This window comes from Miniopterus schreibersii (assembly GCF_964146895.1).
Source record: "Miniopterus schreibersii genome assembly, chromosome: 5".
Lineage (NCBI taxonomy): Eukaryota > Metazoa > Chordata > Mammalia > Chiroptera > Miniopteridae > Miniopterus > Miniopterus schreibersii.
Window position 1 is genome coordinate 38,876,258 of NC_138106.1, and position 25,224 is coordinate 38,901,481.

Sequence of the window (25,224 nt, forward strand, 5' to 3'; positions counted from 1 at the left end):
CCCATCATCTCCTCCAACCATGTGGTGGTGGGAAGGGCTAGGAGTTAGGAGCTATGGCTCTCATCTTGATTCCACCACTGACCAGTGGGAGGACTTTGAGCCAATCCTCCCTTTTCTCATCGGGGGTCTTCAGTGTCTTCATCTGTAAAAAATGATGGCACTATGAGATGACTTCTAAGATTTTAAAATTCTGTGTGTTTTATGGTGTCAAAACCATCAATTTTGCTGAGCTGCATAATTCTGCAGCTGTTTCTCTGATACTTTTCAATCTTTAGATTTAATCTATTCAACAATGTATAATTTTTTAAAGGGAAGCTTTTATAGACACTTCTGAAATATAAGGGTGGTGGGGGGATAAATGGATGTTAAAAAATAGAAAACAACCAATTAAATAGTATATAGCATATAATTCTCCTTGGAAACTTACCACAAAATTGAGGAGCACTTTAACAACTGGTAATTTAAATTGCATTTGAACTCTGTTAATGGTTTGTTTGCATGGGAACTTCAATCATTTCACAGCCGTTCTTTAGTAAAGCTGCTTGTTCTCTTTATGGAAAAGAAGAAAAAAATTATTAAAAGAGAAGTCGGCTATGGAAAAGGGAGGCCACTTTCGTTTGTGCATAGAAGGAAGCTGGCAGGTGTGTGAGAGATTGCCCCAGGGCCAATGTGGAGAGCCTTGCCTTTCAGCAAAGTTTAGAAATCTGGGAAGTTTAGAATAATCTGGGAAGTCAGACATTCCTTGTGGCTTTTGCAGGTGGCTCAGTTGGTTGAGCGTTGTCCCACGCACCAAAAGGTTGCCAGTTAGATTCCTGGTCAGGGCACATGCCTGGGTTTCCGGCTTGATCCCCTGTAGGGTGTGTGCAGGAGGCGGACAATTGATGTTTCATTCTCACATCAATATTTCTCTTTCCTTCTCCTTTTCTCTCTCTCTAAAAGTCAACAAAAAACCTTTAAAAAGAAAAACAGAAACTCTTCTGATTTGTATCTCCTTCTGCAAGGAGAAGCTTAGGTTTCCTGGGCCTTGGGGGGGGGAGGGCGGGGGCTGTCTTTTGTTATCTGTATGATTGCTCTGTCCACAGGTCCACTGCTGACTACTAATAGCCCATTCCTCATCAAGTTTTAAATTGTGCCTTTCTCTTATTTCAGTGGAATGGCTTTGAGAATTCTAATGTTCTTAAAAACCACTAGCTCTCAGGAAACTCATTGCTTCCCTGGGCTCATCTTGATTATGCTCCATTTTTCTAACTTAATTTCTTTCTGCTATCGGGCTGTACTCTGAGAGATTAAAAGCAGGTGTTCAGAGGCCTGGGTGTGGGACTTGGCATTTTGCTCCAAAGCCGATTGTGTGACCAAGGGCCAGTCCCTCCGTCCAGTGCATCTCCCTACCTCTGGTGGTAACTGGGCCCAGAGGAACAAGCCCTAGAATGGAGCCCTGGGCTGCCTGCCACTCATGGATGCTCCTGGAGTGGCCACCTCCCTAATCTGGTCCCTGCTTCTCCTCCTGTCAGTTGGAAGAGTTGAGGTGGCTCATTTTTTTTAAGGTCCCTCAACTTTAATCTTATATGGGTATTTGATGACTGAATGAAAAAACATATGTGAAACAATTATATGATTAATTTAATAATATTTAAAATGATGACAATGAAAATAGGATTAGTAGTTTTTCTAGTATGTGGATTTGTCCTGTATATAAAAAACACATTTAAAACAGCCAGCTGCTTTGGCATCTGTGTGTGTTGGAATATATGTTGCATCATGCTTAGCAAAATAATAATAGCTCTTAATTAAATGAAACGTGTAATGAGGACTTACTGAGAAGTGTCAAGATTGTCTAGGTGTCTACTACTCGCTCTTACTTTTCAGGCAAGGGAATTAAGGTTCAGAGGGCTTGCTAGGTCCTATAGTTAGAAATCTGTCTCCAAACTCCTATTCCTTGTTTCTTTTTATTTGTCGTAGTTCAGATTTTGCTGTTATTTATTTATTTATTTATTTATTTATTTATTTATTTATTTATTTTGCCTAACATGTATCTAGCTAACTGATCTCTCTCTTTCATCTTTGATATTACCATGAAGCTGTTTTCTCAGGAGAGCTGAGGATGAACACCGGGGTACTGGCATTCTCTTTCCCCCCTATACTGAGACAAATTAGTGAAATAAAAGTTCCAGGAACTGACTGGGGGCTTAGGAGGAATAGGGGTGAACCACTGGATTTGTAGGTTCAAGCCTGGCCTCATTCTCAGTATGTTCTCATCAGCGAGTTTATAAACCCGAAGTTCTAAAGCTGGTAAGATCCTTGAGATTCATGAGCTGTCTCCTTTTTTCCATTTCCTACAGGTGGGATCATTGAGGTTCAGAAACAGAACCGAAAAAGGAATCCACTCACCTGATTCTCAGTTTAGGGCTTTTTTCATTATTCTACTGGTCACTCATCGGAGGGAAGATCTTTTTCCTCAGTTGGTGAGTCCTGTGCAGAAAAGACGACTTTTCCTTTTTATAATCAATGTGCATGTTTTAATGAGTTTTAAAAATCAGTGGTTTCCACTTAAGGAAAGGATGGCACTAACAACTAGCGTGGTCTAAGAACTAGAGAAGAACCAAAATGTTCTTTCTTTTTTCTGAAGTTAATTTCATTGGCAATGGATACAATATAATAATGCTAATAAAATATGAGGCAAAGAAAAGGCAGGGCTCAGCTCTTGGCATGAAGAAAGATTGGAAGAAAATTTGGAGTCGTGATGATTTCCGGTTGCTGATAATTGTATTGCTTCCTTCTTTCTCCTTTGGCATGGGAGGAAGTGTTCTTGAAATTGAAAGACCAAATGAAAATGTCAATGAACAGTCTTATGGGCATCTGTGAGGAAAGAAAGTAATATTATTGAGTGGCTCTCGTTGACCCCTGTGTAAGGTGCTTCTTCTGTGATTTAATTTCATTTTCACAACAATCCTTTGAGGTAGGGGAGGCTAATTTTGCTTAGGCAAAGGATAGGGTCTGCTAGATCTTCATTGGGATCTGAGTTGGAATCCTGTTGCACATTCAAAAAGGGGAATGGCGACCAGGTAAGGTAAACTTTCCCTTGTGTTTTGGAATTCCTTTGTGTTTAGAGGGCAGAGTAGAACATCGTGTTCTAGAAAAGATGGGTGGTAAAAAGAATCAATGGTGGGGGCTACCCCGGGCTGTGGGGAGACTTGAGGAAAATAGCTGGGGAATTCTGGGAAAGGCTTCTATTTAGAATTCTAGATCTGTGGTAGCCATCCTGAGGGCCAGTCTGTCTGTGCGCCCAAGCAATGGCTTTATACTGAATAGATAATATGGCTTACCATGCTTATGATGCAGTTTTCTAAAACAAAGCAGATGCTTTTGTGATTGAGTAAACCTAACTCCACTTAAAAGTGTGGCTCAGTTAATAGCTACATTTTGTCACTCTTTTCTTCATCAATGTATTTTAAAATAACAACAAACTTTCTCTGCACCTATAGAACTGCATAAGACAAAAGGCTAGAAACCACTTCTTTGACTCTTAAACAGTTTAGCCTGTTATAATTTCACACATGGCCTTGAATGCTTTGCCCCGAGCATACACTTTAAGCATCAAATGTGAATCTTTGTTATCTGTTCTACTTTCTTATTTTTTTGCAATGTTTGAAATTAAATTGTGATGAATATGAAGCCTTGCATTTGGATTTGAAAGGAAAAAAAATCTAGTGTGTAATGACAGAATGAGAGAGTACCTAAACAGGAGTGAGCTGGAAGAGACGCAGAAGTTTTGTTGTCTGTAAGCTAATTCTGAGCCAACAGTGGTTTTTATCCTATAGAACACTGGTGCAGCCTTAGGCTGCATTTAATAGAGTGTGTTATCTACAACCAAGTGGGTGAGGGTCCACTGGAAACTGGCAAGTTCAGGGGTGATGTGGGCGTCAGGTCCAGTTTGAGCAGGGCACACCTGTGTCTCTGCTGTGCTCCTTGCTCCGCCCTTTTCTGTGTGTTCACTTCATTGTCAGGATGTTTTACCTGATGGTCAGGAGATGGCTGCTCGCTGTAACCTGGGCTGTAGGCCGCCTCCTTGCCATTTGGGGAAAGAGAGCCTCGTTTGTCATATCCCTATAGACTTGGGTGACTGCGTACTTCTGGACCAGCCACTGAAGCCACAAGGAGGACACTGTGGTAATGGGCATGTGTGAACTGGGGTTCTGCTCTGAATTTTTAAACAGTCCCACCCCAACCTCATGGCAGCTACACAGTGGAGATGTGGTGGTCTCTCAGAATATCTGGGTGTATTAGGAAAGGGAGAGAGGACTAAAGCTATGTGGGTGACTATCAACCTTTTTTAAAAAATTTATCTCTATTGTTGAAAGTATTACAGGTGTCCCATTTCCCCCCCCCCACTTGACCCCCTCCACTTCGCTCCCCCCCCAGGCCTTCACCCCGTTATTGTCTGTGTCATGGGTTACACATATATGCATATAACTTCTTTGGTTAATCTCTCCCCACCCCCTTCCTCTTCCATCTGAGATACGACCGTCTGTTGCATGCATCCATGTCTCAAGGTCTATTTAGTTTGTCAGATTCTTTTGTTATTGGCTTCTTCTTAAAGAAGACCCTTCAACATTTCATGTAGTGCTGGTCTGGTGGTGATGAACTCCTTTAGCTTTTCCTTGTCTGAGAAGCTCTTTATCTGACCTTCAGTTCTAAATGATAGGTTTGCTGGGTAATCTTGGTTGTAGATTCTTGTTTTTCATCACTTTGAATATTTCTTGCCACTCCCTTCTGGCCTGCAAAGTTTCTGTTGAGAAATCAGCTGACAGTAATATGGTGCTCCCTTGTAGTTAATTGATTGCTTTTCTCTTGCTGCTTTTAAGATTCTCTCTTTGTCTTTCACCTTTGGTATTTTAATTATGATGTGGCTTGGTTTGGGCCTCTCTGTGCTTCCTGGACTTGTAAGTCTATTTCTTTCCCCAGGTAGGGGAAGTTTTCTGTCATTATTTTTTCAAATAGGTTTTCAATTTCTTGCTCTCTTTCTTCTCCTTCTGGCACCCCAATAATATGAATGTTGGGCCACTTGAAGTTGCCCCAGAGGCTCCTTATACTACTTTCATATTCTGGATTCTTTTTTCTTTTTGCTCTTCTTGTTGGGTGTTTTTTGTTTTCTCATAATCCAACTTGCTGATTTGATTCTTAGCGTACTCTACTGTTGATTCCCTGTAAATTATTCTTCATTTCAGTTCGTGTAACCTTCATTTCAAATTGGTACTTTATTACGTCATCGATGGTCTCAGCTGTTTTTGTAATAGTCTTACTAATATGCTTGAGCACCCTTATAACCATAATTCTGCACTCTGTATCTGTTAGCTTGCTTGGATCTATTTCATTTAATTCCTTTTCTGGAGATTTCTTCTGTTCTTTCCTTTGTGACATGTTTCTTTGCCTCCACATTTTGGCTGCTTCCAGGTGTTTGTTTCTATGTATTAGGTAGAGCTGCTATGTCTCCTGGAATTTGTAGAGTGGCTTTGTGTAGTAGGTGTCCTGTAGGGTCCAGTGGCTCAGCCTCCCCAGTCAGCTGATCTGGGCCTTCTAGGTGCTCCCCTGTGTGGGCTGTGTGCACTGTCCTGTTGTAGTTGAGCCTTGGTTGCTGTTGGTGTCACTGGGAGGAATTGACCCCCAGGAGAATCAGCTGTGAGGACCAGCTGCAACTACAGCCAAAGAGCTGCTGTGCTGGATACACCCCTATGGAGCAGGATTTACTTCAGTGGAGCTTTCGTGTTCACCAAGTGCACCCCTTGAGTGTGTCACTCGTGGATGTGGTTGGGTTGTAATCCAGTGTGGTCGTCTGACCACCAGGTGCACTGTCTCTGGGGCCTCCCGGGAGGTGCAAAGTCAGCCTGTGCCAGTGCCTTGCCCAGGGCCACCCAGCATGAGCTACACAGCAAACTGTAGTTGGCTGCTACTTGTGCTGGGCTTGGAGGTGTCCAGGAGAGGCCAAGCTATGAACCAATGCAGGCTGCTGCTAGTGCCAGGCCTGGGGCCCCTTTTCAAGCTGTATGGGGCCTGCTGCTGCTTGTTTGAGAGATTTTAGGAAAGTCCTAAACATTAGGCTCGAGAGACCACTTTCACAGAAAAGCCCCTGGAAATGGCCTGGATGGCCTGCAGGTGGGGAGGGGCGGGGCCTTCAGGAATCACAGGGCGGGGCCACAGATGTGAGTCAGATGCTGGCGATTCAAATATGGTGCCTGCCTGCCAGCTGTGTTGGGGGAGGACTCGCCAAAGGAGCAATGGCCTCTGCCAGCTCTTCTGCCTGGGAGAAAGCTAACCCTCCACCTCTGGCCCCAATTTCAGGCAGGTTAGTTCCTCCCCAAGTGTCCCAGGTTCCTTTCAAGCTGCCCCCCAGCGCTGGGGCTCAGAGGGAGCGTGTCTGACAGAGTTCGTGTCAGGGCCCTTTAAGAGGAGCTGCTGGGGCTCCCACAGCCTCGCCACCCTCAGCCACAGTCCCCGCTGGTTTCACAGCCGGGAGTTGTGGGGACGTCTCTTCTCTGCTCTGGAGCCCTGGGCTGAGGGCCTGCTGTGGGGCTGGGACCCCTCCTCTGGGAAACCTCCGCTGCCGAGATTCCCTCCTGGGTTTAACCCGCGGCACAGGGTGTGGGCCTGAGGCGCGTCTCTGAGATTCAGCCCCTATCCGCCCACGTCTCCGCCCCTCCTGCCAGTCTCGGTGCTTCTTCAGTTCCCTGGTTGTAGGGCTTCTGTGCAGCCAGATTTCAGGAGGCTCTGAGTGCTGGTGGTTCTGTATTTTAGTTGTAATTTTGATCTGGTTGCGGGAGGCTGTGAGTGCAGCGGTTACCTGCGCCGCCATTTTGTTCCTCTATTCCGACTATCAACCTTTTAACCCTCCTGTCAGAGCTCTCTTGATGTGTCAGACTTTGGTCCTCACGTCATCCTCTGAAAGAGACTCAAGCATGATTATGGCCTTTAAGAATAGAAAACCCGATCAGAAGAGGGCTAGCATCTCTTGTTCATGAGTTTTCCCCACAGTCTAGTGGGATCTCTGACATGCAATAGGTGCACAGTTTTCATGGAGAGAAAGAATAAATCGAAAGGCGATGAGTGTTCCTTTCTCTGTGGTTGTTCTGTCAGGCACCGGTCAATTTTCTGTTGGAGCATTTTAGGAATTCTAGCACAGATGAGACTGGACTGCATGGTTTTATGAGAGTGAATAAATGACTGGACAGAAAGAGGCTTTTGGGACCACTATGGCTTAAGGAGTTTGTGAGTTCATGCAAAGGCAGCAAGTATGGCAGGGTGGGGTATAAGAAGGTCTTACAATGATTAGATGTGCAACCCTCTGCCTTCATCTCTCTGATCTTAGAATTGGGAATAATAATCATTGCCCTGTCTACCTCTCATGTTTGTTTAGAACAAATGAGTCTATAGATGCCAACCTGTTTTGGAAACTGTAAAGTGTGGCCCATACATGATAGGTCATTCTTTAGTTTAAAGACTCATCTTGAATATAGAGAAAAATAAGATGATCTAATATGCAGTCCCAGCACCCTGCCCTGTGCATAGGACATGCTCAATGTATGTCCTTTCTCCTAACCCTCCATTCCTATCATTCCCAGGACTGGGTAGACACTGATTTGTTCTTAGTCTTGGAAAGGAGCTAGACCTGGATTCTTGCTCAATGATGGTCTTTGACATTGACATGAAATAGTGTATTATTTTTACTTTTCATATATTTTTTTTGTTCTGGACATTAAGAGGTGGAGGGAGATAGATCAGAGACAAAGCTTTAGAAATTCCCTAGAAGTCTAGCCTGTTGGCTCTTGCTTTGTTTGATTAGCTAATCACATCTTCTGCTCCAGGCATGACTGGCCCAGTGGGAATCAGGAAGGAAATTATTTCCCTCTGTTGATACTAGTGTACAATTGTTGAGGGTAGCCAAGGGCTTTCAGTTTTAATATTTCCTCTTTGATTCTCAGAAGAATCAGGTATTAATCTCTGCCAGAAGCAAGGCATTGGTCACTTCCGCTTGACTTTCAGAAGTGAATGTCTTGGCTCCCTACTAGTACTTGGTCAGGTGGTTTTTGGGCATGTGTGACCATCTACTTAGTTAGCTTTCTTTGCTTCTATGTTATTGCTTCAAAAATTGCAAAAGGACTTGCTGGGTCTGAGTAAGGACTCATCCAGCCTCCTGAGGCTCTGTTGCTCTTCTGAAACTCAGGGATGTCTTGTATGAGGTGTTTGCTGTCCATGAAGGTAAAAGGAAGAGCTCTCTCTCTCTCTTGCTTTCTACTTCCTAATTCCACATTCTTCTTTTTCCTGACCTGAGCACAGTGGAGATGCCTGTATCTTAGGGAGGGCCGTGGGAGGTCAGAGGAATTCTCAGGTTTTTCCTCATTGGATTACTGTGCAGTAGGAGGGGTCTGATGCTGAATGGATGGAGAGCCTCATGAGTTCTTTGTAGATTGCTGCCAAGTATTTACGGCTGGTTCACAGCAAGTGTGCTTGTTCTCTACCCTGATCTCAGTGTTTGTCTGGAAGTCAGTAAACTTCAAGATCTTAAGGACACCACAGTGAAATAGGCACAGTCCCTGACCTTGAGACACTTGCAGTCTAGTTAGAGAGAAAGACATATGCATGAAAAGAAAATATACCTTAGAAAAGTATTGTTTACAATGCACATTTATTAATCACCACATATGTTTTGGGCTTCACATTAGGTGCTTGGGAAATCAAGGTAAGTAATTTGTAGCCTCAGATCTCATGGAGCTTAGATGAAAGGTTGGAAGAGTGGAAAGAATTGGGAACATTGGGAAAGATTTCCAGGAGGAGGGGATCTGATCTCAGAACTTCCCAGTGAGCTATGGAGCCTTATGGCATAAGCCCCGGGGAATGGCAGGATGGGCCTGTGGCCGTAGTTTGCCTCACTAGGTCTGGGCAGGTTCTAAGGGTGGGTTTAGTTGATAGCAGAATATAGCTGAGCAGGTAAGGAGTCTCTCATCTTGTGGTTCAGCCTCTAGTTCATTCAGATCAATGGACTGTAGCTGAAAGTATCATGTTTACTTGGTACTGCACTGACATTTCAATGGCCATCTCTGTGTGGCCATCTCTCTGTGTCCATTTCCATAGACATCTCTGTGTCACCAGACTAGAAAGTGTCTCTGCATTCTGGGGCACAAAGTTTCTTTTTGAGAGTTTCTGATAGCGAATCTCTTATAGTCTACTCCCTAGGCCTCATGAGAAGTGGTGGAGTTGGTACGGGCCAATAAAATAATCTCAGACTTGGATGTTATCTTCATTATCTATTGCTGCATAACAAATTACCCCAAATTTAGCACCTTAAAACAAAAAAAACATTATTTCACAGTTTCTGTGAGTCAGGAATCAGGAGCAGCTTGGATAGTCGCCTCAAGGTATCTCCTAAAGTTGCATTCTGGGTGTCTGCTGGACCTGCAATCTCCTTCGAAGGCTCAGCCTAGAATCAGGTGTGGGGATTTATACCAAACTCACTCACAAGATTGTGGGCAGGATTCAGTTACTCACTGGTTGTTTCACTTAGGGCCTCAGTTGCTGACAGTTGGCTGGAGGCCGCCTTCAGTTGCTTGCCATGTGGCCCTTTCCATAGGGCAGATCTCAACATGGCAGCTAGCTTCCCTCAGAGTGAGTGAGCAAGTGATGTACGCCAAAGCCTTTTGTAATCTAATCCTGGAAGTGACACATTGTTCCTTCTGCCTCATTCTATTTGCTAGAAGCATCAGTAAATCTAACCCACACTCAAAGAGAGGGATTGCAAAAGAGCATGAATAGCAGGGGTGGATTTACAGAGGACCAGCTTAGGAGCTGCCTAGGTTATGTCATGCTAAGGTGAGCGTAGGAGTTACACGGAGCCACTGAATGAACTCGGCATATCTCTGAGTCAGTTTCACTTGAAGACTTTTGGGTGAAATTCCACTTATAACCTTAATATAAACATTGACATATAATAGTATAGAGTACAGAGTTGGCATGGTTTTTCAGAGGAAAAACACAAGTTTTCAATTATTGCTATGCTCCCATACCTCTACATTTTTACACTTCCTAGCAGTTAGAGCTGCTTTGGTGGAAATGTTTGAATGTTCTTACGAGAGCTCTTTATTGTACAGGTGAGACACCAAGACCTGGGGAAGGGGACAGACACTTCTGGGGCCACTGAGCATTGGTAGCCATGGGAGCTACCATCGAAGGCTCCTCTGACTGGTCCAAAGCTTCCCATCTACCTCTCCACACAGTCTATGCTTTATCATTAGTTCATACAACTTTTAGGCATGTTTTCTCTGCTCTTTGTAACCTCTATCCTGTCCCAGAAACAAATTGGGGAAAACAGGTCAAAATTTGGAGCCTTATGCCTTCATTTGTCCCTTTATATACATTTCAGGGTCTACATCTCCTGTTGGGTCTTGCTGTGTCCTGGAAAGTCGCATAAATCACTATTACTTGGCTCAGACAGTGTGTCTCTGCAGTTATAAATAGCATTTGTATTAAGAACAGTGAGCCAATGCACAACGTTGCTGTGAAACTGACAGGATCAGACATAAAACCTCAACCAGTACCTTCTGTCTGGCAGCAAGTTCTTTTCCAGAACATCCTTCTCTTCCCCCCACCAAACAGTCTTTTTATAAAACCAAGCTTGGCAGTACATTTTATAGAAAATGACAGATTCCGTTAGAGTCCACCTTAACATTCCTAAAAAAATCAATGGCAATGGGAGACTTAAAATGATGGTCAAACAGGGACAGCCAGCTTTGGTCACTGAGGCTGTCACTGGCGAGAATGTTAATACTATTCCCTTTCCATGTTCCCTTTCACCACTCAATATTTTTTATACTTTTAGTGCTTTCAAGATGTTCCTTATCAATTATTTGATTTTTATTGAAAGTCTATAGTAGGAAATAGTTTTAATTGGGTGAAGACAGGAAGGTAAAGCAAAATTTGGAGTAGGAAGACTATCATGCATTAATTGCATTATCTTATTTAAATCACTTAATTATTTTGTAAACTGGTTTCCATACTTTAAAAAGTGTGGCAAATAGCACCTTCCTCACAGCTTCTTTGTGCTCACAAAGCAGCATAGCTTATATAAAGTGCCTGAGTACGGTACTTAGTACGCAGTAGGTACCCATTAAACGTTAAGTTTTTGATTTCCTTCATAGTCTGTACCTGCTAAAAACCACCCTCAGTTCTTTTCTTTGTCAGGCCATTTTCTCAAAGCCCCCACTTTGTACTGCCCCCTTGGCTTGGACCAGACCTGCGGCATTTGCACATGTCACCCCGGTTTCACGTTTTCCCGAATAACTAAAAGCCTTGACATTTACAGTTTTGCTCCCAAGACATGAATACAGACATCATAATATGTTCATGCTTTCTGGTATTTGGAAAAATAGCAGTTCTGGGAACAAAATATCCACACACAATGTTTCGTGAGGAAGGCCTCCTGGGCATCTCTATTTGAAAAGTAAGTGTTGGTTTCATGACAAGATTGTCTAGCCGACGGGATGAGCTCCGCACAACTGCAGGCAGCCTCCCCTTCTTTTCTAAATGGAAGCTTCTCGGAGACCTGCCCAGTACTGACCCTCCTTGGCTTCTCTTTGGACTTCTTTAGGATGACATCACCTCACTCTGCTTCAATGGTGACTGGCTTGAGTTATATCAGTTATTAAAAATGATCTAATATTTTCCTCTTAAATCTAGGGCCCTGGCTCGTTCTGTGATTAAGCTAGTGATTTATTTATTGTACAGTACAAGATGGCTGTAGCCACTTTATGATGTAATCTAAGAATGACATGAAAACAAAATAGGCTTTTACATAATGAAAGTGTTCCTGTAATACATTTTATAGCAAGGATCTTTTTTCATTGAGAATGGAGATACATTCTTTACTTTTACTCCACTTCTTTTTTACTTTCTTTCCCCATTTATGAGTCTTAAGACCTTTAAATCAATTTTAAAAATCAGCATTTAAAACACCACAAAGACTTTGGTTGACTATTTTAATCTTGTCCTGTCATCATCTTTGTTCCCCCTCCCCTATCTCCCTCTTTCACCTCTGTTATGGCCACTGCTCTGCTCAACAGCCTACAGGGCCCTCTCAGCACACAGCAGTCCTCACCATTCCTTTGCTTATGCTGTTCCTTCTACTGGGAATGCTTCCCTGAATCTGAATTTTCTTCTGCCAAAGATGGATACAGTGCACTGGCTTCTATAGATAGCAGACTTCTTCAGGCCAGCTCAAATGCTTCTCTTCCTCCAAGCCTTCTCTTAAGCTTCTGCCTCTACTTAGAAACCCTTTATCTGTATTTCTTACAGCTTAATACAATAGCAAGCTCCCCTTCCCCACTCTAAGGAATAGTCACAGAACATCAGCATTAGACTAGGAGAAATGACTTAGGAGAATTGGGGGGAAGGGCCTTTGTAGCTCTGGCTCTGCTCCTAACACCTAGACTTGAGGAGGTCCTGGCCCATCTTTGAACTTCAAATATCTTTATTGGAAGAATGAGCAGTTTGGATTTCAGTTCATGTGGCCATGTAGTATATTGATAGTGGCTCCTTGAGGTGCTGTGTTGAGAAGGATTCTGAAGCTGTAGGATTCTGAAGACTGAGTAGAAAAGAGCCCATGATCATTTAGCAATATCTGTGATAGCTGTGGATGGGGAAGAGAGGGTCACGGCATACAAGAGGTCTTGGCTATTTTTGGATTAGGTATTTAGAGATCTCTTTTTGTTTTACTTTCTGGGATGCTTTGACTTGCTGACTTTAAATGTCTTGCCCAAGACCACACAGCAAGTAGTGGCTAGCATCCAATTCTTAGGTATAGAGATGGTTAAAAACTATATATTCTAGTCTGACATTTATCCGTGCAGGCTGGCTGTGGGAGTAGGGAAGCTGGGATAAACAGTACTAGAGAGGTCACGGTATACTGGATGCACAAGGCTCCCCAAATTCTGTATGTTTTGGAGGTGGAGTGGAGTGAGGAGATGCCTTTCACCTCTTCATTGTCTTTGCTTCCAAAATGTTATAATGTTCGCACTGTTCTAATTTATGTCAAAGATGGCATTTTAAAGCCAAGGTCACAAAGTTAGTTGTCTCTGCCAGGTTGCTATTGGGTTAGGGCTCATGGAGTTAACCCATGAATCCTTTGTATCCTCTGTGCCCTTCTCCGAACCCCAGACAAAATGCTTAGCTCTCAGCAGAATGCTGAATTGCTTGAGCACCAGGTCAGCTGCAAAAAAAAAAAAAAAAAAGTCCTGGAATAGTGGGAGAGACAGACAGATAAGGGAGAGAAAGGAAGAAGGCAGTAGTCTAGGGTGGCTGATAGTACTGGGACCCAGAGCCACTGAGTGATGGAGAAAGAAACTGGAAGTGGTTAGAGGGGTGATGAGAGAGAGAATGGAGGAGCTGGGAGCAGAGTAGCACTCTGCCATGGAAGGGTACAGTCTCTGTCTCTGCAGGTATTTAGTTAGAGGCTGATACTGATGGGTCCTTGCAGAGGGAGTAAGAAGTAGGACTGCTCATCCTTTAAGGTCCTCTCTGTCTGCAGAGTCTGAAATTTTCAGTAGGGACATTTTGTGTGCATTTAAATAATTTCCTTTTTGAAGTGAAGGCTTTATGGATGAAAATGACTCTTCCTTTCTCCATGGTCTTGGCACACATAAATGCTGACTTATCTTGGGCAATCTTTCGTCCCATTTAGCATTATTGATGAAGGAAAGGAAGGTAGCTGAGGATGTCTTAGTAATTTTTTGTATTGAATGTATTTTTGAGGATGATTTCTGTGCTTTTTAAAAAGATACTTCCAGAGAATTCTGCTCTGTTGGCCTCCCTCAACCCCCCTCACCCCGCACCATGCTGTAGACAGCAGCTTGCTTTTTCTGCACTATCAGAGTGCTTTGTGTATATGTCGTAGAGCATTCATGTCACTGTGCTCTGCTGTATAAGCAGACTTTAGTCTTCCTCTTCCACTCGATTGTAGAGCTTCTTAAGAGCATGAGTCCTGTCTTATTCCATAAGAGGACCCTGGGTGCAGAGGATAGTGGTTTGCAAATGATAATGATGACTCATTAACTTAAACAACTGTTTATTGAGCATCTTCTGTGTGCTAGATACTCTTCCAGGTGCTGGGAATAGAACCCTAAACAAAAAACAAACAAACCTTCCATTTGATGGAGACTACAAACTAATGAGTAAATACACAATATTTAGGTTGTAATCTATTTTCAGAAGAACAATAACATGGATTAATGGCCCAGAAGGTAGGGAGGACACAGATTTAAATTCATTGGTCTTAGAAGGTCTTACTGAGAAGAGTGCACTTGAGCAGGAACCTGAATGAAATGAAGCCGTGAACCTGAGATGGGGGGGGGGGGGGAGAGAATGTTTTAGGCCAAGAGAAAGCTTTTGCAAAGGCCCTGAGGCAGAATCATGCTGGGTACCTTCCAGAAAAGTGAGGAGGCCAGTGTGGCGGGAATGCAGTGACCAAAGTGAAGGGTGTAGGAGAGGAGGTTACCCATGCTCATAAAAACAGTTGCGGCAACAAATGTTTATCAAGTATACATTGAAGATGCTCAGAAAAAGAAAAAAAAAAAAAAGCCCTTGTGACTTAATGAATCCCCAGAAATATAACAAAAGGATGGCATAAGGTATTTCTGGTTTTCAGCTTTAAGATATAGAAACAGTGGATGGGGAGCTGGGACAGTAGTGGTGGGCAGCTCAGAGCAGGTCCAGTTTCAGAGGATACTGGTTTCCCTTCTGTGTGTCATCTACCTTCCACAATGATAAACTCTCGGATTCTCTACTCTGGAGAAATGCACACCTGCAGTCAGGCTTGGCCCAGGGTGCAGATGGGCAATTGCATGCCTAATCACCCATTCAGGCACCCGCTTATTTGTTTTCCACATGCAAATATGGGTTTTTTGCAGATGGATTTAATATATTTGTTGCTTCCCCATTTTATTTAAAACAAAACAAACGACCAACCATTTCAGTTGGGGGCAACAAATAGAAACATGAGTATTTGCTATTCCCGCTGATGACACGGCTGAAAGGGATCCTAAGCAAATCAGTCTTTTCTGTGCTCAATTTGATTTTTACTTTGTGTGAGCCCTTCTTAATATCTTAACGGTTTTAAAGAGGGATGTAGTATTATTTCCCTAAATTATTTTCTCAATATTTCAGGCTCCATATTTTTACTGTGTGGTTTCCACTTTCATCTTTTTAGTTTCTGAACTTCTGGCCCATTGTTAAAAAATAAGATGGGGGGTCATCATGGAATTTCCAAAGTCCTCTGGCAGGTGGTGCCTGTAACTTCTTTGGCCTGAAAATAAACAAATAAACAAACACAAATTAGAAGTATTTGCCCCTGTTAATGTGCTATTATTATTTATTGTGCATGATCATGCAAAAAGTCACATCCACCTATCCGGGACCCTGTAGGTAAACACCAATACAAGATAGAGGGCTTTGGTGACTGTTTGCTTTGATTTCTAATGAAATTTAAGAGCTCTAGAGTGGAAGGTCAGAATTGGTAGATACCTTGGCATTTATTTTCTCTCAAATACTTTATTTTATAGTTAGAGAAACTGATGTCCAGAGAGCTAAAATGACTTGTTCAAGGTCTCAGGGAGTAAGAGGTGGCCGTTAGACTTGAGCAGCTGGGATCCTGGCAGATGCCTACCTCTGTGGCCTGGGGTGATGGAGAGGCTGCTGGAATGCACAGAGGATCTCATCTCAAGGTGAGGTCTGTGTCTAAGTGGTGTCTGTGTATCTCATTTTTATCTCATAAGCTGATTTAAAAATCGTTTTGATGTCAAATCTCAAGCAGAAGCAGTGATGGGGAATGTGGGCTAGAAAAGGGGTGTGTGTGTGTGTGTGTGTGTGTGTGTGTGTGTTTGAGAGAGAGAGAGAGAGAGAGAGATAAGGAGAGAGAGAGAGAGAGAGAAATGGAGATGAACAAACTAAGAGGGAGGGGGCAGGCTACTTGGCAGTAGGGACTTCATAATTAGACAGAATTTTAGAGCCAGGTGGAAGCCTAAAACTTACTGAATTGACTGCTTTATTTTGTCGAAAAAGAAACTGATGTTCAGAGTGATTGAGAGCCTAGCCCCAAATCATTCATCTTCGAGTAGTTAGAATTTTAGACCAGCAGCATTCTTTGAAAGAAACTTTTATCTGGAAAAGTATCAGTCATCACTATCAAATCGTATGTCCTGGTTAGCTGGTAAGACTGCTCCAGTGAGATGGAGTGTCTGCCTTCTTTGGAGCTCCTTCCTCAGACGTGGTTTTGGCAGGAGGAACATGGCCAGAGCTCTGTGTTCTTGCAGACATGACAGACACATAATCAGACATCCAGTGAACACTTAGTTAGCCGGTTGACTGCCCCAATGGCTAGCGTGCAAATGATTCTCTGAAAAAGTAAGGTTTGGAAATCAAGGCCAGTTAAGTAACATCTTGCGTATCTTGTATATGTTCTTAAATGTAGGACCCTTTCACTTTTTTAAAAAATATTTTTATTGATTTCAGAGAGAGAAAGGGAGAGGGAGAGAGAGAGAGCTGGAAACATCAAATGATGTGAGAATCATTGATCAGCTGCCTCCTGCATGCCCCCTGCTGGGGACTGAGCCCCAAACCCCAGGCATGTGCCCTGACCAGGAATGGAACTGCGTTCTGGATTATAGGTCGATGCTCAACCACTGAGCCACGCTGGCTGGGCTGACCCTTTCACTTTTAAGTGTGAACCAGTAAGATGCTGGATGATGCAGAACGCAGAGTTCAAGGTGGTATTTTTGGAGGTAGCCTGAGAACAGGAAGGTCTATATGTATGGAAAGGGCAAACTTTTGTCAGGAACATATTAGAGAGGGGTACAATTCTGTTTCGTGGCCACTAGAATAATAAATAGTCCTGGAGAGCCTTGATTCTGAAGGCCTCTAGGGGCAGGGAGTGAGGAGTGAGGAAAGGAGTATGGATATAGCATGAATTCAACCTGCTGTGTCTGTTCTCCGGGCAGGGGCCTCTGCAGATGTGTGCCCTGAAGTACATGCTGGCTGTGCTGCTGCTGAAGCTGCATGGCTTGACCTAAGTGCTTCCCACTGTGTGCTCACAGTCCCAGACACCAGTGGCAGCCTCTGTGTCCATCTGACACAGCCTGTTAGGGGTTTATGTGTCTCTGGACTTGTTCTCCATGTATGTTTCTTCTCCTTTTCCTCCATCCACACCCACCACCCCTTTGGGAAAAAAACAAAATCATCAGGATGGGGTCTGAAAGTTCATTTATGTTGATTTTTTAAATTTATTTTGTAACTAGTTCATTTCCTGTTCATATATGTAAATAATGTAATTTATTTGAGATCACATGAGTTCTCTTTGGTTCTATGATTTCTTTCTTTTTTTCCATCACTTAAAAAAGTACTCTCCTTCTCTCCTTGGACCTCTAGCTTTCTTGTCTACACAATCTGTTTTTGAAGAATCTTTAGGGAGTTATTGACTTTGTTGGAACTGCTATAGAAGCAATTCAGATGACAGAATCCCACATTTAACTTGCTTTTCTAGCAACAATTTACTTTTCCTTTAGCTTCAAGGAGTAGCAGTGGGGAATAGGGTATTCTGAAAATAAGAAAAATGTGCTAAATGAGTTGCTGATTTCCAGCTAGGCCCATGGAAAAAAGGTTTTTATTTCAGTGACCTCCCTGCTCATTGGAAAACTCTGGGCTGGTGGATTTCATGATCCCCAGACTGTGAGTGTTCTTAAGTTACAGTTACAGTGAGTAATGAGGGTAAATCGCAGGGTAGAAGATGCTCTCTTATTGGGCTCATGGGCGTTACGGAGACATGCCATCCTTTGGCATTAAGACACATCATTTCTTCCAATCTGGTTATATTAAGGAATACCTTCACCAACTCCCCAAACACATGGAGCACATGAGGAATGCAGAGCTCTTACAGTCAGCCTTAACCTGGGTTAAGTTTTAGTATGGCCCGTGGCCAAGCCCAGGGGTTCCTACTGGATTTGTTCAACAAATGTCTTACTTAAGGACACTCCCAACCCCATTTTTGGGTGTCTCTATTCTCACATTCAGGACTATGTGGTTTTATTACAAATAGCACACGAAAGAAGAGGGCAGGAGAGCTGAGCTCCGACCTAGCTCTGCCACACCACCTGTGGATCTATCACAGACATTTGCATTTATTCAACAAATGTTTCAATAGGCCCTTTTGACACATCAGGTCTCGGAGATACAGAAATGTACAGGATGCGGTTCTTATCTTCGAGGTTTACAGTCAGGGGTGGAGAGCTGACTTCATACATAGAACACGAGTGGCTTCTCCTTCCTGGGTCCTCCTTTTACATCTATATTTGAGACCCAGAACTGGGCTAGGTGATGCCAGGTCCCGTCATCATCCTGTGCTCATTTGTACAAAATTTGTTAAACATCCAGTAATCACTTATCTCACTGAAAATTGGCAAACACTTCCTTTTTCTCCAAGTTTATAGGGGGTGATGTTGAAGATGAATGAGGCAATATCTACAAAATGCTTTAATAAGCAACTTGGAGAAAGACATGATATAAGTTTGAGGCATTGTTATTAACAGAAAAATGAAAACAAGGCTGATGTTTTCGGAGAGAGAACAGATGGCTCCTTTGTTGTGAATTTGAGTATAATGGAGAGAGAAAAAGAGATACTTGCCATATTGTTTAGGCCCTGAATGTGAGTCACTTTAAAATGCCAAAACAATCTGGTTAGGAAAGTCCCATGGATTCAAAATAGCTCCTACACTGATCAAACTATAATTAATATAACAAAAAAAAGTGATGGTAAGAAAAATCCTAATAAGAAATGCTATGGTCACAACCGACACAACCTAACAAAAACTCCCATTTTTGCATCACGTCTAGAAACTTAATTTTTCCTGTCCTTAAGAGTTATACCACACAGAAGAACAAATAAGTGGGAGCTGATTTAAAACTGTGTTTCTTTCTAAAGCCATCCCCTCCCCCAAAGCTATTTCAGTTTTCTGTGACTCATAAAGGAAATCGTAAGGATTCATAAAGCATTGGCAGTCCTCTTCCACCTTTCCTGTTGGATGCTGATAGGGAAACAGTGTGACTTGGGGCAGTTTAATTAGAGAGCAAACAGAGGACCTGGGGTGGTGTTGCAGAAGGCAGGATCAGGGAAGGACCTTGGAGAAACTTTCAAGAAAAGATTTGTGAAATAGTTTCTGCCTCTCTCTTCCTTTATTTCTTGGTTTCTTCTTATGATCTGTCTCTGCACTGCACATTTAATTACTGTATCCTTTGGGCATGATCCTTGCCCTCCTGTTGCCTATCACTCTTGAGTCGACCAAAAAAGTGGGCTCTGAGAATGAGTCATAGGCCACCAAGCTGGGAGTACTGAGTGAAACGTGCTTGACTCTGTTCAGGTGCTATCATCTAATTTGTGGTGTGACAGGGCAGGGTGACCTCAGTCTCTCTGGGCCTTGGTTTTTCACTGTGGAAAAAGGAGGTTAACCAGAATGTTCATTCTGACACTCGTCTGAGTTCAAGTCCACATCTTTTCATATACAGCTGTAGGAAGGCTGGTAATGGCTTTTTATCTGGGAGTGTTTACAAACAATCATGCCTCCTCAAGACAGCAATAACAAAAAGTCCTCATCGCTTAGGTGGCAACCTCTTACCCATTCTCTCAACCTCTTGCTGAAATTACTCCTTACCCAGATGGTGGCTGGGATGGCAGTTTGGAATAGCCAGGGATGGCCAGCTGTGTCACAGCCCCACAGGAGGCGGGGGGGGGGGCAGTGCTTGGGGAGAAGCAGCTCTAGGGGCCTGGAGTTCTGGGTTCCAGTCCTATTTCTGTTCCTCACCATGTGGGATCTTCTCGAAAGTTTCTCCAGATCTGATTCACTGGTTAGTCTGTGAGTTATCAAAGCAATGAGAAAGCTTTCTACTCTGCCCGCAAGGCCCAGTCCTTGCTCAGAATACTCCTAGGGCCCTCTTACAGTGTGTTGCATGTGGGTAGCCAACCGAGGGAGTCTGTATGCGACAGACAGAAATTTGGTTAGACACCTAATTTCTTCTACTTTGTATTCGAGTTAGAAGTATACTTATTTGTTGTAGAGGTGACCCTTTTCATGTCATTCCTGGTAAACCACCCCCTTCTCTTGAAGCGTCAGGTGCACATACCTCTCCTTTGACCTAATCACACCGCACAGTGCCTACTGGGAATTAGGTTTGCCTTTGGCCCTAATTCAGCTGTGTCCCACTCATTTCTGAAGCCTCATCATGTTCATCAGCAACTGATACATAGTAAATGTTCGATAAATGTCAACTGAATGAATGCATGGTGGATGGATGATTCTGTATTTCCTCATGAGGTCATGAGTTCCTTGGGAGCATGGGCTGTGTCTGTTGAGTTTCTTTCTTTCACCAAGTGTTCAGCCCAAGGCTTTGAATGTAGTGTGTAATCAACTGCTGTTTGTTGAATTGTTTTGAAGAGAAGTGGAGATGGATCCAGAGCAGGGAAGGCACACTTAGATATAAATCATTTAGCTTGGTCGCACTGGGTACCTTTGGAAAACCCAGCTGAAAGAAGGCACAGAGCCCTTGTGGGTCTCTGCTGGAGCACCATGGGGGGGTGGGGTGGTTAACTGCTCCTCTGCAATGCCTCCCTGTCTGTCACATACAGACCCCTTTGGATGGCTGTGCTAGCGATTGTCTTTCATTCTTGGTCTGTTGCTAGTGTCCTTTTTTCCTTCTTCTTTGAGCTCATAATTCACAGCTTAAATTAGGATAAATTGTTTGCATAATTCTGCCTGATTTGATCTTAAACAGTTTGCGGGCAGGGTTGATGTTTTCTCATAATTATTGCGTTCTACATGGTTCTGGCACAAAGCCATCTACAGCGAAAATGCTCAGTACACGTCTGTGGACTTGAATTTCCTTCTACCCCACCTTTGGTCTCTTGCTACCTTTCACCTCTTCTCAGGAGCCAGCTTGTGAAATAATGCCATCCACACAATGAAGACTGCAAAGTAAACTTACTAATCAAATAACAAGTCACATTTCCTTCTCCAACCTCCACATTTTTTGTGGATCAAAATAACTTTGTTTAGGGGTGTGCCTGCCTTTTTAAAAAAATCATATAATGGTAAATATATCCTGCTATCCTTACTAGTCTTCGTTGTTCGAAAACACTTAATATGTTAGGAAAACAGAAAGATTACCATTTCTTAACTGTAATTGTTGATATATATTTTCAAAGTTTTCTATTTTATGTTTTGGCTGATGCCATAAAATAGTGTGACATGATGGGAGGGTTTCTATTAGAATGTCCCTTGGATGATCTACATGCTTCTTAATTGTTTTGTCATCTCCAGCAATTTCTTTGTCCCTTATAATTTCATTATCTCCAAAATGAGATTATAGAACAAGATGATCTCTACAACTTTTTTCTTTCTTTTTTTTAAAATTATTAACTCCATGGTAGCTGAGTGTTTTGGGAACAGGCAGATAGTTCTAGGCATCCACTTTATTTTTCTGCCCTGTGAGTGAGAATGATGACCCATAAATCTCTGCAATCCTAAGCCTTGATCATTTCAAACCCCTCTAGGAAGCAGACACCCTGCCATTCATTGCACTGATTTGTAATTAACATCCTCTGCTCCTTCTTATTTCCCAAGCTCAAGTTTTGAAATTTTGTTATAGGGAGTTCTTTCCCTCTTCCACTAAATATCTTGCTCAAAGTTCTTAACCCATTAAGTAATTTAAGGATTTTCTTTAACTTTTTACAGCCTCAGATGAGAGGTGATGGCTTCTCAGCCTCCTTTGCTAGAGATTAGTGAACCAACCCTGGAGAGGGGACTTCAGCTCTCTCAAGTCACCCGGATGAATTGGAACAGGGGTGTGTGTGTGTGGGGACTTTATTCAGCCTGTATTTGAAGGCCTAGCAAGAAAGCCTCTGAGCTTCAGAAATCAGAGAGGCATGTCACTGTGGAGTATTGAGACCTGGGTGTGACTAAGCTCAAATCACTTCAGCAGAAAGAGCCTCACTTGACCCATCTGTGAAATGGGGTAATGACTCCTCTTTTCTGCATGAAGGCTCTCCAAACAACCTCTGGAGAGTTCTTTCTACCCTGAGATCTATGATTTTGTGAGCAACTAAAACCCACACCCAAGGTACTAGTTGTCAGGTACTTTGGTGGGGAAAAAAGGTTGAGGCTATTTTTAGAGCCTTAAACTATTTATAGACTAGTTGGTAAGATAGAAATATCTTTGTAAAGCTAAGGACTAGTTTTATATATTATATAAGAAAGGTAATAAAAACTGATGTTCACATATGTAAAGTACTTTAAAATTTATTAAATTTTTTATAGACTGGTGAAATTAGTTTGTCATTTTTGTTGTTGTGAAAATTGAACCAGGGAGAGAAATAAAATGATGTTATCAGTGTCAGTCTAAGGACACTGTAAAACAACAGATGGCTGAAGCTTTTTCTATAAATTAAGAGCTGCAAAGGAGTTTAGAATCTTCTAGTCTAGTGGTTTGCAAACTTGGCCACCTATTAAAATCCTGGAAGAACTTTAAAAATCTGTACTGTCCCTAAGCTTGCTCACCTGAATCACAGTGTCTTTGGGTGGGACCAGAGCTTCAGTTTTATTTTAAAGCCCCTGGGAGAACCATTGATCTAGCCTGGATCTTAGACCTGTGTCTTTGATGGAATCTTGGTTATATCTGACTCCATGGGCTGCCCCTGTGGGTTATCATCTCCTTGACACCTGAGTAAAAACTGCTGGACAACCAAGCATTTCACCTAAATGACATGAATGTGCTGGAAACTCGAGACTCATAGTTCTGTAGAGCCATAAAATAAATGTTGTGCAAGGAAGAGAAGGAGTTAACATTTTTACGTTGGGATGTGCCTTCTTTTTATGCTTCTAAGAATGTTTAAAAATGATAGCAAGGAATATATTTCCTTGCTTTAATTGTTCAAGGCCTTTTAAAAGTATGTGCAATAAAATACCATTTAAGCTAACTGACCTTTATAGTTTAATGCTTTTTGGAAGGGAACAATACCTAGTGTTCAGCTGCAGTATAATTTTAAATTATATATATATATATTTTCTAGTCAGCAGAGTCTGTTTTGGAATCAGAGAGCTGAGATTTTTGCTGCCTTCCCAGATATTTTACCTGTTTCAGTTTAAACATCAAGTTCCATTGGGTTGATGGTTCTTGACCTCATAATGTCTAGCCTTCATATCCGCCCCCCCCCCCCAAACTTATACAGGAAGGAAACTTCAAGGCCTGATTCACTGATTCATGAATTTTTCCTTCTCTGGGAAGTTTGGGTGTATGGAAGGCGACGCATGTGACCCAATCCATATTCTGACAGAAAGAGTGCGCCCTGGTCTCCACCGCCATCCATTTGGTGATACTTAACCTCAAAGGCCACTGGAGATAGAGTTTTAAAAATTGATGCGAGCTATAACCTTGTTAGATATAGTTCATCTTCCAACTTTAAACTTGCTCTTTCTAGAAGGGAAACAGTACTCGGATTGCAAATGTGGTGAACTGGAATTTCAGAGGCTCGAATTGACCTACAAATCTTGTAATTGTAGCCTTGGTTACAGATCCACTGTGGCCTTGAACATCTGAGGTGTTGTTCATAGAATATTTTTTCGTGTTAAGAAATTAAACTATACAAAATTCTTTGTGTAGCTATGGAATATATGTACACATAATATATGGAATGAAGTAGCTTGGGCTTAATTTATTATTTTAAAATGCTATTAAAAATAGAACTAATTCTTAGTTACTATATATTTTTTTCCTTTTTCTTTGTCAGTGTTGCTTTTAATTTTTTTAATTGTAAGTAATTTCAAACATAAAAAAAGTTGCAAGAATAAGAATAGTCCAAATAAATCCATATGCTTTTATCCAGATTCATTGACTGTTAACATTTTATCTCATTTGCATTCTCCCCCCATATATTATATATTTATATATAATGTTTAATATATATACATAAAATATGTGTACATTTTCCCTAAGTATTTGAGAGTAAGTTGCATTAAAAAGTTTTCATATTTATACTGACAAATTGAACAATTTTTTATTGTTTCTAGACTTTGGTTATAATTAGAAAGCATTTCCCAACGCCATATTCACTCCTGTTTTCTTCTACCTGCATAGTTTCATTTTCTACATTTAGATCCCTGAATCACTTGCAACTCATTCTTGTGTTCTCTGTGATGAATGGATCTAATTGTGTCTTTTTTCCAATGGTTATCTAGTGTCCCAACACTAGTATGTAGTAAGAAAATTCCTTGCCTCAGGGGTTTGAGATTGTTGGTTACTTTTTAACCTACACCATGACTAGGTGTGAAAGAGAATGAGTGATGGCGAACAGTGGATCAGGGTGATTAGAGGCAAATGAGGCTCTGGCTAGATAATGACTTAAAACAAATTAGAAACTGAACCTCCTAACTTTCAACCCAGAACTCTTTCCCTTTTGCAAATCAACCTCTCTGACCTGCTTCTCCTGTCAAATTAACGTATTTAACGGAAAAGGTGTTTAAAACAAAGGAAGGGTTTAGGCATTAACTGTGCTTTCCCTCTTCTTAGTAATATCTGTAACCACCCCTTCACCCTGAAACAAGTTCTCATAAGAACTTGGCTGCATAGTTTTTGTGAGCACCTGTGTCTTTTGTCTCTAGCACCTGCTCACATGTTGGTTACTCACTGTGCCCTCTTCTGCCAAATGCCCTTGTTGCAGAGGTGCCTCTACTTGCAGCCCATTGCTACACTGGGTAAGAAGGGGACTCCAGAGATTTTGGGGCTTGGGAGGGGGCTGGCATTATAGTTCCATAATTCTCTACTAAGTTGGGAAATATACCTAAGTCTCTTTCTCCCGTATTTTAGGGAATGAAGAATTTCAAATAAATAAGTTTTCATAACTTTGAGAGTCAAAATGTAAACATTTGTTAATTTTTATAGAAAGCATAATAATCTTTTATCTCTTTTTAAAAAGAACTCTACTGGTGATAATTTAATATTGATGGCACAGCCATTATTGTGAATTTTGCACCCTGAGTTGTGCTAAATGTTAGCCTTCTCTGATCTGTTAATAGATATTCCACGAAAAGGGGTTTTTGTGGTCAGACATGTTGAAGAAATGCCACCTTAAGCAAATTTAGATGTTTCCTTGCT

At 42.1% G+C, this 25,224-nt stretch overlaps 1 protein-coding gene across 4 annotated transcripts in view; it reads left to right on the plus strand.

Moving 5' to 3' along the window:
• The window catches only part of LPP (LIM domain containing preferred translocation partner in lipoma), a 617,231-nt gene that overhangs the window by 59,528 nt on the left and 532,479 nt on the right, over positions 1-25,224 (plus strand). For 3 of the 4 annotated variants that reach the window (XM_081138104.1, XM_081138105.1, XM_081138107.1), the window contains one exon: positions 2,340-2,462. The exons of the other annotated variant lie outside the window; for it this stretch is intronic. The gene's annotated coding sequence lies outside the window, so the exon portion shown is untranslated. The remainder of the gene's footprint in view (positions 1-2,339; positions 2,463-25,224) is intronic. 4 annotated transcript variants of the gene reach the window in all.